This window comes from Manis javanica, chromosome 5 (genome assembly GCF_040802235.1).
Source record: "Manis javanica isolate MJ-LG chromosome 5, MJ_LKY, whole genome shotgun sequence".
In the NCBI taxonomy this organism is placed as follows: Eukaryota; Metazoa; Chordata; class Mammalia; order Pholidota; family Manidae; genus Manis; species Manis javanica.
The window spans coordinates 137,115,579-137,129,000 of NC_133160.1; positions in this window are offsets into that span (position 1 = coordinate 137,115,579).

Genomic DNA, 13,422 nt, shown 5'->3' on the forward strand with positions numbered 1-13,422 from the left:
TAGAAATTTTAAAAGTCTATTTTAATAAATTATAGATAATAAAACTCAAGGCAGGGAAAGATTAGTCAAAATGACCTAATCTAGAAAAGCTGCACATATTTAAAAATCAATTTCCTGTAAAATTATTACTAAAGAATCATAAAGTTTTTGTATTGAGAATTATTTCTTCCTTTTTTCATTTTCATAATGAAAGAGAAAGGTGTTAACATGTGAATATAAACATGAACATATATTTTAAAAATGAGGAACATTCCTATATTCCAAAAAAATGGTTAAACTGGGAAAAAGAAAAATATATATAATGTAGGATTTTTGGTTTGTGGGGAAAAACGTTCAGAGAAGGGACATGGAAAGACAGGCACACAAGTTCTGGGGATAACTAGAGAACCAGGTAAGAGAAGATGAGGTAATGGGGAAGCAGATTTTGTTTTCTATCTCATGTCCTCTACGTTTTGAAGTTTATACAGTGTCTATAAATTCTATTTTCAGTTTTAAAAGGATATTTTTAATGTATTAGATAAGAGCAGACAAATTCAGAAATAATATACCCTAAAATCAGTCAGCAAATGGGTAATTGAGATAGTGCAGGGATTTATAAGGATGGGCACATGTCTGTACCAATATAGCTGAAGCCATAACATAAACAAATGAAATATTAAAAACTTAGCCAAACCAAAACAAAATAAATTGTCTTCATAGCAACTATAACAAAGAGGACCAGGCAGAAAAAGACTAATCTATTCAGCACTGTCCAAGTCATAGAGACAATAGAAAAGTATTCAACACAACCTAAAAACCAAAACCTACTTTTAAAAATATTGACTTTGTCTATCTTTTTTCTCCCAGTAGAATGTAAGTTTCATGCACGTAAGGACTTCTATTGGCTTTTTTCATTGCTATATTCGTAAACCAGAAAAGAGGGCTTGGTATTGGTAGATGCTCAGTAAATATTCATTAAATGAATAAGTAGGATACACACTTGGGGCAGAGAAGCATATTTGCCCTTACAATGGTCAGGAAGAAATATTTCTATTGACATGTCCTCTGCCCTTGATCTGGTCCCATGCCCAAAATACCTTTCCACTAGTGAGCCATTCTCGCAGGCAAAAGGAGTATGTAATGTCCCTGGAAAGTCATATCCTGTATTATAAATTACAGAGTTGTCATTTCATTAAATTACTCGATAATTCAAATATGTTTTTCTAACCCAAGTGACACATCCCTAAGCCAGAATGTTATGAGAAGGAAGAGCTATGATACTCAGAGAGTTCAAAGAGCTCATGTAAACTGATTATTGTGGAAACCTGAATTTTTTTTTGTTTTCTTACTTGATTTAACATTTTGTATCCAAATGAAAGGACTATTTTTATGACAGAATTGAGTGATTCAGATCTATAAATAAGAAAATGATAGAATGTTCTCTTGATTCACACTATATTCATTTGACTTGGATCATTAACTCTCAAAACAAAGACTCGAACAATGATAATTTCACCTCCTTCAGATTTGATATATGGTACCTCAAGGGATTATGGGCATATCTACAAAATTCAGGCCATACTCTTAGAGGTCTTTTTATTTTGATAGTAATGGAACCCTAAGACAGATCACAACGAATGGCCTTTCTGTTGGTAAGTCGCTTAATGAAATATTACTTTTGGTACAAGCATCCTAGACCACCAACAAATGTAGAGAAGTTTGACCTGCCAGTTGCAAACTTGGTAATTGGACAATAGTCCTAGATACGGTTGGAAAACTAAGCAATTTGTTATATTAAATTGGAAAGTACTTCTTTAGCTGAGGCTATTATCTGGTTTAATGGCCTTCAATAAAGTTAAACTTCTTCACATTGAAGTTAATTTATTGAAATTACTATAAATAAGCAATGGTCCTATAAGTCCTCAAACACACCAGGCTCACCCTGTCAACTTGCATTTGCAGTTTCTACCTCTTGAAATACTTTCCCCTAGAGTTTCAGTTACCACTTTCTCAAAATGATAACCTTCCTAAGTCTTGTGCCAATTTCACCTGCTCATTAAGGATTTCCTAGACATTTTCCTTATAAAAGAAACAGGATACACACTCTCCCTATTCATCTTGCCCTGCCATATTTTTCTCCACAAATCTAATTATCATATAATATAATTTATATTTCATTTTTTATTTTGCTCATTGTCTACCTCCCTCACTAGAATGTGGCTTTCATGGGCTAGAATTGTTGTCTACTTTGTACTTTGTTGTATTCCAATGACCTAGGCCAATACTCAGGACATAGCAGGCACTCAGCAGTATTATTGAAAGAGTGAATAAGGGCAATCCCTTGAGAACCTAATTGTTTCCAAATGCAACAACTACATCCATTGTCTAGATTCGTAAAGGCAAGACCAAAGAGCTGGACTACAGAAATGCACTCCATGCTTCTTAGTGAAGCATCTCTGGGATGACAGCTGTCTTCCCTATATGAAATCTCTCAGTTCCCTCAATTCATTGAATTATACAGTATTTGTCTGGTTCTTTGTTTAAATTGCTTTTGAAATGTTTGCTGTTAGTCTTCATGCATAAATAATGAGAATATGGGTATGTTTCTAAATGCTTGTGAGTATCTATTTCTATATTTGTAAAGCATGATACAAGAAGTTTTTGAAGCTCAAATAATATAGACAAAACAGCTTCAAAATTATCACAAGTATGTATCATTTGATATTATTACACTAACACATTTATTGGAGAAAATTTTCATAAATTCCATTGAAATAGTTTTCTCACATTCAATCATCCATTCATCCAAGCATTTATTGCACACCTGTTACATTTCAAAATATCCTAGGGATGGAACACTGAAGAAAATGCCCTTTTGAGGTTTATATTCTTGTGTGTATATATGAGGAATGAGGAGACAGATGATGAGAAAAATATATACCATATGTATTTGTCTTCTATTGCTGCTATAACAAATTGCCACAAATTTAGTGGCTTAAAATGAACACTAATTTCTTATATTTCTTCAGGTGAAACACTCAACACAAGTCTCAAAGGACTAAGATCAAGGGGTTGGCAGAGGTGCATACCTTTCTGGAAGCTCTAGGAATCAGTTTCCTTGTCTTTTCCTGCTCCAAGAAAGTTCTCACATGGTCTCCTTCCTCTGTTTTCAAAGCCAACAATGTTGCATCCCTCTGATCATCTTTTCATATTCATATCTCTCTCCAACTTCATTGAGAAAAGGTTATCTCTGCTTTTAAGGATCCATTGAATGATATCAGATTTACTCAAATAATCCAAAATAATTTCCTATCTCAAGGTCCTTAAGTTAATCACATCTGAAAGTCCCTTTTGCCATATAAGATAACATGTTCACAGGTTCTGAGGATTAGGTTGTGGACATCTTTGGGGGCCATTATTCTGCCCATCTCATCTTATCAGGGACTGAGGAGGGCTATGAAGAGAAATAAAGTAAGGTAAAACCATCCAGAGAGCATGAAGGGGCATATTCCCTTTACTTAGCTCTCATGGGAATATCTGAAATGCCAGACTACTAAATTTAAAATAAGTCTGTGTGAAAATTGCTTAAAAGAAAATATGGCACAATGTTTATTAAACAATCAAAGGGCAGACTGGTGGCAACCACAGCCTACAGTAATGTCACCCACCATCAGTTAAAACCTGTGCCTTATGCTTTGACCTGTAGACTTGCCTTGATGATCATACTACCATGAACTCCAACACACTTTTGTCCTCTTCAAAACACCACCACCTTTTTGGCAAAAAACAACCTCCTGCACACCTCAGAGTGATCTGCTGTGGTGGCCACCTGCCAGAAGAGCTAAGACCCTGCAGTGACTGCTGGCTGTTTATTTGGATCTACTTCATACCACAGCAGCAAGTACTTTCCAAATCTGCAAGAGGGATGGGCAAAGCCCTCTAACTACTGTTAGATGTCACCATTTTTCTCCATATTTGCTTCCTTATTTTCTCTTAAATTGTCCTGTATCCTTGGTTTCTCTTAATGATGCTATACCCTTTAACCCAAGTACTTTACAGTTTTTCCCCCTAATATAAAAGGCCTTTTTACACTATTAATAAAAAGAGTCATACTTTACATCCCATGACTGACCATCATGGGGATTAGGAGGTATCATCAGTGGAATTAACAAAATAGCTAAAGCTTCATTCTTTATGGACCTAATTTTTAATTAACAATTTTAAATTTTTAAAGTATAAAATGTATTATGTATTTTCCTTAAATAGAAGATGTAGCAATAACTACCTTTTCCTTGAACAAAAGATATTCTCACTGCCTTTAATTACTGCATTATGCTGTAATATAGGAAGTTAAACTTGGAAAAAAATGGAATAAATCTATATGCTGATCCACTTACTGAGTTCTATAATCTGTTTTCTAATCTACTATCATCTGACTGATATAACCAAGTGTATCAAAGTTGTTTGAAAGCACCAAGACAACCAAAAAATGGTCTTAGAGCTTTTGTACGAATATAATGTCTGAACATGAATGTACCTCTATACTGTGGAAAGTGGAGTTTTATTATTTCATATTACTTCTATTGTTAAAATTATAGCTTCTACATTTACTTCTCTTGCAACATTAACCTGAACTGGTTATTTTTTCTTACTGCACAGTGAACTATGTGAATAAATGAACTCTCCTACACTGCTACTTTTGTAAAAACACAGTGGGATGCAAAAATAGTCTCTGCCCAGAAGAAAAGGAAACCCTCTCTACTTTAAAAAAAGAGCTATTGGTAATGGGGTAGGAATTAAGGGATTTGTAGAACTGAAAAGAACAGACTGTGTGATAATAATAGGTCAGGATGGAGAAACTAAAAATAATTAACTAGTCCTAAATTCTAAATGTTTAGATTACTTTTCCTAAATTGTTTCATGAATTTAGGGAAAATTAATGAATTATGATTTCATCAATAATTTCAGGATAAATTATAGAAATCATGGTAATTTGGAAATTACATAAAAATAAAATTTCAGAAAATGACATTTGAAATTTCCTTCTAGTCTTTGCAATACCCATGTGCCAAACAGACAGCATGACTTACAAGGCATTAAGTGAGCTGTGAGATGTTGAAGTTCTGTAAGCTCCTCTCAAACTTGTCTTCTTTATCCTCTAACCTGTCCACCATATATCCCCTTTTTCTGGAATGTTTCTTACCTCTGTTTTCTTAGTAACCAGCCTAAGTCCCACTCATCTTTCAGATGTTCACCTCTGTTTATTTCTCTAAGAAACCACACTGATCATCACCCTGCTGTTAACACAGTAAAACGACTGCCTGACTACCTGTCTGGATTCTTCTCTAGAATGTAAGCTCCTTGAAGGTAGGCACAGTATTAGTTCTTTACAGCTGCAGCATTGATTAGCAGTCACTCAGCATCTGGCACACATTAAATTTTCAATATGTAGTTAACAAAATGAACAGTGTGATAAATGTTTATTCTCCTACATAAAACTGGACTTGGCCTTACGAGGGAGTACGGACCCCTTAACAAAGAAAGATTTGTATTAAAACACTGTGGAACCTGTTGTGTAGAAAAAGTCTCTCTGACCATATGCTTCTAAGATTTTATTCCTATTATGGTCTTTTCCTATGTCAAGAAAACTTATCAAAAACTTTGAAATGTCTGAAACATGTGCCTTATATCATCTTTGAGGTATTTTAAAACTCTGTTAAGTTATAGAAAACTGATAGTAAGGCAAATCAGCTGTGTCTGCAGATTGCAGTAGCTTATTTCCCTACAGATACAGGCCATTTCTGTATCTATTTGTAAATATATTCAACATTCCTAATAGCCTACATGTGTTTTCTTTAAATTTTCCCTTGAACATACTAAATTCTCTCATTAGTTAAGGAACTTGACATATGTTTATTTTACATTTGTATGAGATTTATGATTTTATTCTCTAAAAAAAAATCTTTTTTCACCAATGATTTATAATATACTCTGCCTGGAAAATTTTGTGGACAAGACTGCAATAAACATTTTAATTTAGAAAATTATCTTTTAGCATTTATAAAGAAATTAAGTTTAACTCTTTAAGAAAATCTATTCAACTTCATTTAAAAGAAAAGCTAATAAATATAAATACAGTATAAGCTCCTTTTACTGAGTGTCATATAATGGTGATACCAAAAAAATGTAGATGAATCTGACAAAACAAACCTCTCCCATCATTCTCAGCTTGCTCCTCATAACAGTGATATAATTACCTTCTTTACTTGACAAAAGCAGGTTAGGCACACATTTTTATCACACACATAATAATGAAAAAGTGTTATTTAATCTCTCATTTTTTAAAAGGACATTAATAAAGAAGTTTCATAAAAACAAATGAAGGTGAAGATGTATGCCAACATCAATTTACAACTTTCTTCTGTTTAATTAATATTATTGCATATTTTATTTGAAGTGTGTTTTGCTCAGCATCGTGAAGTGTTTAATTTATATAAAACTTCATGTGGAGAAGGAACAGTCTATTCTGAGCTATGTACACGTACTTTCAATAAAGTATTCAGTTCACAGAGGACTTTGTTGCAAGCATCATTCACAATTAAGATGAATTCAAAATGCTCCAGGCCTATTCTAAATAAATAAATGACATAGATACAATTGACAGGGAATACAGATGCAATTACTTTTAGCCTCTGATTGATCTCCATTTCCTATCAATTGTATTTTCCTTATTATTTGAACCCACCGTCCTGCTTATTTCAACTGCCCATATCCTTATTCAAGATCCTCATCTTTGCTCAGATCACAGCACTAATCTCCTACCTGGTCTCCCTAGCTCTCTTTTCATTATCTTTTGCAATGTGGCCAAAGTGGTCATTCCATTTAACTCAGCAGTTTCCAAATTCTTTTGTAATTCTTGATTTTGTGCACATATCTGGCAATGTTCAAATGACTCCTTTGTCACTCCCCCCAATTCACCTCATTCCTATATCTTCTATCTCCATGGTGCTGTTTGCAGTTCTCTTAAGCTTTATTAAGCTGTATTCACTCTGTGTGTAATATTCTACAACACCTCATGTTCCTACCTATTCTGAGTATCTCCTCCTCAACCACATCTTTGCAAATTTCCTGTGATAACTGCCTAATATAGATCCTTTCTCCTGGCCTTCCAAAGAACTACACCTATATGTGGTCCTCTACTATTACATAAACTTTGTATACTGGGGACCTTGTTTACTTACAACATTCTCCAAGATATTATTAGAAAATTACAATTCAAAACTCCTTATGAATGTACTTTTTATAAATGTGAACTTGTTTTATTCTATGCAAACTAAAGTCTCCAGTTATAGTTTTCCACACACAAGAATACTGAATAACTCCTTTTTGGTTTTTTTTTGTGGGGGTGAAGGAATATGATGTCAGAAGTAAAAAACGGAAGAAGTGGTAGATTCTATCCTTCTAAACATTTTTATTATCCACAGGAGAGTATTTGGGGAAAAGTCTGCCAAATTACTAATGTTGTATTTTATCCAATATTTAATTCCATAAAAATTTTCTGACTTTACTGTCTATCAGGTATTCAGGATACAAAGATCATTAAGATATGTTCTTGTCAATGAGCTTCCTTACCATATATTAAATTGAACCATGTGAGTTGCCATTTTAGTAAGTTAAAAATACTTGAGGGTTGACAATTTCATGTAGTTCAAAGGATTTTGATGGAAAATAGGTACAGAACTGAAAATATCAAAAGTAGAATGTCTCAAGTCTTTGAATAGAATAAGAAGTATACTACAACAATAAGAAAGAAAAGCAACCTTAATTTGGGGTAGAAATGCAGAAAAAAGGCACAAACTTGATCTAGATCATTAATTTCAACAGAAAAAATGATGGAAAATGCATTTCAGTTAGAACGTATTAGAACTTTTTAAAAATAAAAATTGGTAAATCCCACTAAGGCTATTTTGGATGAAAAATGAAAATATATTTGAATTGGCTTCTCAAAAAGAAGGCTATATCATATACCATACACTTTCACAAGAACCCAAAGATAAGAAATTATATCTGTGTCTGATGGGAATTGGAAATTGGAATAGAGGTTTCTCTTGCCTTATCTTAGGTATGGATTATTCCAGTGCAACCAGACTTCCTGGGTTCAGATTCCAGTTTACCTATTCTGTAGCTATGTGAACTGAAGCAAGTCATTTACCTTTTTTCTACTTCAGTTTCCTCATCCTAAAAATAGACAAACAGAATTAAGTGAGGTCAATGTATACAAGGTTCTTAGATAGTACCAGGCACATAGTGCTACTTAAGGATTTACTCTTACTTTTCTGATATGCTCCATGTGGCCTTTTTTTTTTCCCCTCCATTGACTGATTTCCATGAACTCATCTTACTTTGACTCAACATGAAAGCTTCTGACTCTTCTTTACAGGGTAGAACTGCTTTCTCTGTCAAGATAATGCACTGGCCTGTATTGAGTCAACCTATCTTAGCCATGGATAGAAAAGGTTATGAAGAGCTTGAAAATAAGTGGGTGGGTCAGGCAATATAATATAGTTTAATAGAAATAGGCATACTTCAGTCTAATAAAAGCCCTGAAGATGATTGTGGCTTTGTGACTAGTTCAGGATGGCTAATAAAGTGTGTATAAATGAGTAGACAAAGTAGTGCCCAATTCTGAGGGCTATGACTATCCAGTAAGGAATTTAGACTTCCACAAGTAATTGGTACGTGTCAAAGACTTATAGGAAGACAGTGTGCTTTAAGAAGATAACTTTGAAAGCAGTGTAGGCATAGAAATAAATGGTGCAAAGAGATAATAGGATATGAGAGACCAAAACACAGGATATGAATTTAGTTTGTAGTTGACCATAGTCTGCATAGAGAAATCAGAAATCATGAGGGAAACCAAATTCTGTTACTTCACGTCTGTGCGAATGATGGGTTACCTATAACTAAATCTCAAAGATATTCCTCATTTCTAAAAGGTTTATTGAAATACTTTAATGTTTTTACTTCACTAGGATTGCTATAAAATAATTGGACCATACATAATATATATATGTATACCTTTATTATATAGGTACATTTTGAAGATTCTAAAGATTAAAAGGCATTTATTAATATTATTTAGTATCTAAAACTATCTAATAACATCAGTTCCCAAGGAATTTGCTTATTCTGTAATGTATTCAAAGAAGTACCAACCCAACCATCACTTATATTTCTACATTTAAAACCTAGTTCCAAAAGACTTATAGCACAAGCATCAGCTAAAGCAAACCTCACTTCTCAACAAAACTTTTCACTTTCTGTCTTCTATCATTGTAGTGGTATTTTTATATTCTCAAAAACAAATTATTTAATCTGGTTATTTGAAATAATATGTTTTATAAAAACAGTTCTATCTGATTCAGCTGCAAAGATTGCCAAATAAATTAGTTTACAAATCTTCAAAGTTCAGCTTTTGATAAACCAAAAATGTGCCCTATTACACACAGAATTTTTTCTGGGAAGAAGATTTCTTTCTGGGAATCTTTAAACTCCTCAAATATGACTGGCTTTAAAAGCACTGCAAGAACCTTAAATGATGAATAGTCAATGGACAGTACTAATTCACTCCCTTAGTTCTATTGCTGGGTTTTAATGTCACCACTCCATAATTTCCATGCTTTTTCATATTCTCGAAGACTGTACCTCCAAAATGAGTACCTTCTGTTTCAATTTATTTTCTTCCTATGTCAACAGAATTCTAAAATAAATCATTCAAACAAATATGAGCATCTAAACAATTATTTCCCTAATATTATCTTTTCTAAAAATTAAGTCAATTTAAGTATGTGTTTCCCTGAATATTTCATAAAATATTTTATCACTGGAAACTAGTGTTCAACAACTCATTGTTGGTATTTAAATATATAACACAGATATAGCTGTGTTTAAATCACAGATATAGCTGCTGAAGTCTAGCTGGCTTGAAAATAGTGGAAAAAATAATTTTTTCTTATAGAGTAGATGCTTTACTGGGTAATACCCCCATATCATTGGATGCTAATGAAACAGAACTGTTCACTTCTCTAGAGATTGCCCCCCGAAAAGCCTCAGCATAAGGATGATGATACACTCCTACTCCCAAGGTGATTTATAGCCAATGCCTATGTGATACAAGTTACAAATGGCTGGCCTTAAGGGGAAACAACTTTGTAGGGGTAGTTTATACTTCAGTAACTTTCCTTGGATCAAACCTAGGTTTCACTTTATGTGAGGCAACATCTTCTTATAATCTTCCTCTCCCTTATCTTGCTCTAATTCTTTCTTTGCAGGTCTTTCCAGAAGATCACAGCCTCAGTCAATTTCAGGCACTAAATCCCTGTCTCAGGCTCTGCTTTGAGGGAACTCAATCCAAGACTCTTCACTCACAGGATAACTAAATGATGTCTCCTTACATGTAAAGGAGATACTAAAGGTATATGGGAATATATATTTCACGTGAAAGTTATTTAAAGTTATAAGACTGGTTAAAATTCAATTCAGTAATTATGGAATAGCAACTATATAATGTACACAATGCTTAGAAGTAAAATCTTCATTAATAGTGCCCATTATTATTGCTGTGTTTGTAGAAATGGCTCCCTGTTTTCCTATAGAATGAGTAAGAAAAATAAATCACTTCAGTGCTTAGCTTATATAGAAATACTAAGGTAGAACAAGTAAAAATTTTTTAGTCAGGGCTCTCAACCTTAATCTCAGAGAGACCTCAACCTTATCATAATTCAGATAATCTTGAGGGATTAGTAATAACTTTTGGCCATGCAACTATAGTACTATTCTGAATTTAAGTTAAATTTAAACATTTTACTACAATAATTTCATGCATCTCAAGGTCAGGAGTATGATGCAGTCAGACTTAAAAATCATTCTTTTTTACCAAATCAATATTATTATTCTCCCCACCTGAATATTTAATAACAGTTGGTAAGCCTTGATTTCTAATAACTAATTCATAAATGCTTTCTTGTCAAGTGTTTTGAGACTTTGAATCAACAAAACAAAGAGTTTTCTGTAATTTCTTTTTCCTTCTATGAAAAATGCTGGTGCACCTTGATTTTTAAAAGGGGGTGGTTTATAGAGAAGACTCATAGTTAAAGGCAACAGACTGGTGGTTGCCATAGGGGAGGCAGGTTGGGGGATGTGTGAAATAGGTGAAGGAGGAAAAATTTTAGTGAGACTATTTGATATGTTGATCTGGGTGGTGGTTACATTAGTGCACATACATGTGAAAATTCAAGATGTACACTAAGATTGTGCATTTTATTGTAGGTACCTCAACATAAAAATTAAAAAGGAGTGGAGTTAAAAATAACCCAAAATGGATTAAAGACTTAAAGGTAAGACCTGAAACCATAAAACTAAAAGAAAACATAGGCAGTAAACTCTTGAACATCAGCCTTAGCAATATTTTTCTGGATGTATCTCCTCAGGGAAGGAAAATAGAAGCAAAAAAAACAAATGGAACTTGTTTATATTAACTAAAACTAAAAAGTTTCTGCACTGCTAGCAAGGGAAACCACCAACAAAACAAAAAGGCAACATACTGAATGGGAGAATACATTTGCAAATTATGTATCCAATAAAAGGTTAATATCTAAAAATATATAAAGAACCCATACAACTCAACATCAAAACTCAACAACAATAAATTTTTATTAATATAAAAATAATAATAATGCAATTAAAAAAAGAGCAGAGAACCTGAATAGACATTTTTTCAAAAAAAATACACAGATGGCCAACAGGAGCCTGAAGGATGTTTTACATCACTAATCATCAGGGAAATGCATGTCAAAATCACAATAAGGCATCACTTTCACCAGTCAGAATGGCTAGTAACAAAAAGACAAGAAGTAACAAGTTTTGGTGAGGATGCAGAAAAAAGGGAACCCTCATGCATTGGTGCTGGGAGAAAGAGCCACTATGAAAAACAGTATGATGATTCCTCCAAAAATTAAAAATAAAATTACCATATGATCCAGTAATTCCACTTCTGGGTATTTACCCAAAGAAAACAAAACACTAATTCAAAAAGATATATGCACCCTTACGTTTATTGAAGCATTATTTACAATAGTAAAAATATGGAAGCAACCTATGTATCCATCAATAGATGAATGAAGATGATGTGAGATATATATACATATATATATATATATATATACACACACAATGGAATATTACTCAGCTATAAAAGAGAATAAAATACTGCTATTTATGATAATATGAATGGATCTAGCAAGCATTATGCTAAGTGAAATAAGTCAGTAGAGAAAGACAAATATTGCATGATTTCACTATATGTGCTAAAAAATACAAATAAGCAAACAAATAAATACCCAGAAACAGACTCATAAATACAGAGAACCAACTGGCAGTTGCCAGAAATGAGGGAGTTAGGGAGATAGATAAAATAGGTGAAGACAATCAAGAGGTATAAACTTCCAATTATAAAATAAGTCATAGGGTTAAAAGGTATAGAATGGGGAATATAGAGAATAATACTATAATCATTTGGTATGGTGAGAGATGGTAACTATATCTATCATGGTGCACATTTAGTAATGTATAAAAATTTTGAATCACTATGTTATACACTTGAAATTATTATATTATATTAATTATACTTCAATTAAAAAAAAGTGGGGGTTGTTCTTTCATGAAACATATATACAGTTTTTGTTCTGAGTTTACAGGAAACATAATTTTTTGAAATTTTGGATAATTAAGACTTATCTTTCAATTAACCAGTGTTCTAAGTGTTTTTAAATATATGAATATATTAATTTTCACAAAAATCCCATGAAAAAGCCACTATTAATATAAAAAAACAGAGGCAAAGAGGTATTAAGTAATTGCTAAAAGTAACACAGAATCCAGGCTGTCTGGGTCCATGGTCTACATCTTTACCATTTACTCCATATAATGCTTCAACTACCTCAGAGAAAAATTTATTTATGCTATAAAATATAAACAAGTAATATTACTAATGGTAGCATTTTTCTATAACCAAATGCAGAAGAACAAGGTAGAAGGGTCACTTAAGAGTTATATTTATGTCAAAGCTTGGAAAAATGTTGGCTTTAGTTCAATAGTGTAATATGTAGTCTGGCATTACATTTGTGGGATGTAAAAATATAAAATTTAATATTTTTGTTGAAACTTATTTTTAGTCAAGATTCAGTAAGAGGCCACAAGTCTCAATTCTTAATGAGAAAAATTTAATGAAAAACTTTAAATTGTTGATGCAAGTGATTTTGAAAATGCAGAGCACATATTTAAGCATTAGCTTTTATTTAAATTAATAGGGAATAAAGTTAGTAAATATTTACCTATTACCACAATATTTACATTAAATATGTTAATCTTATAGTCAAGGCAAAG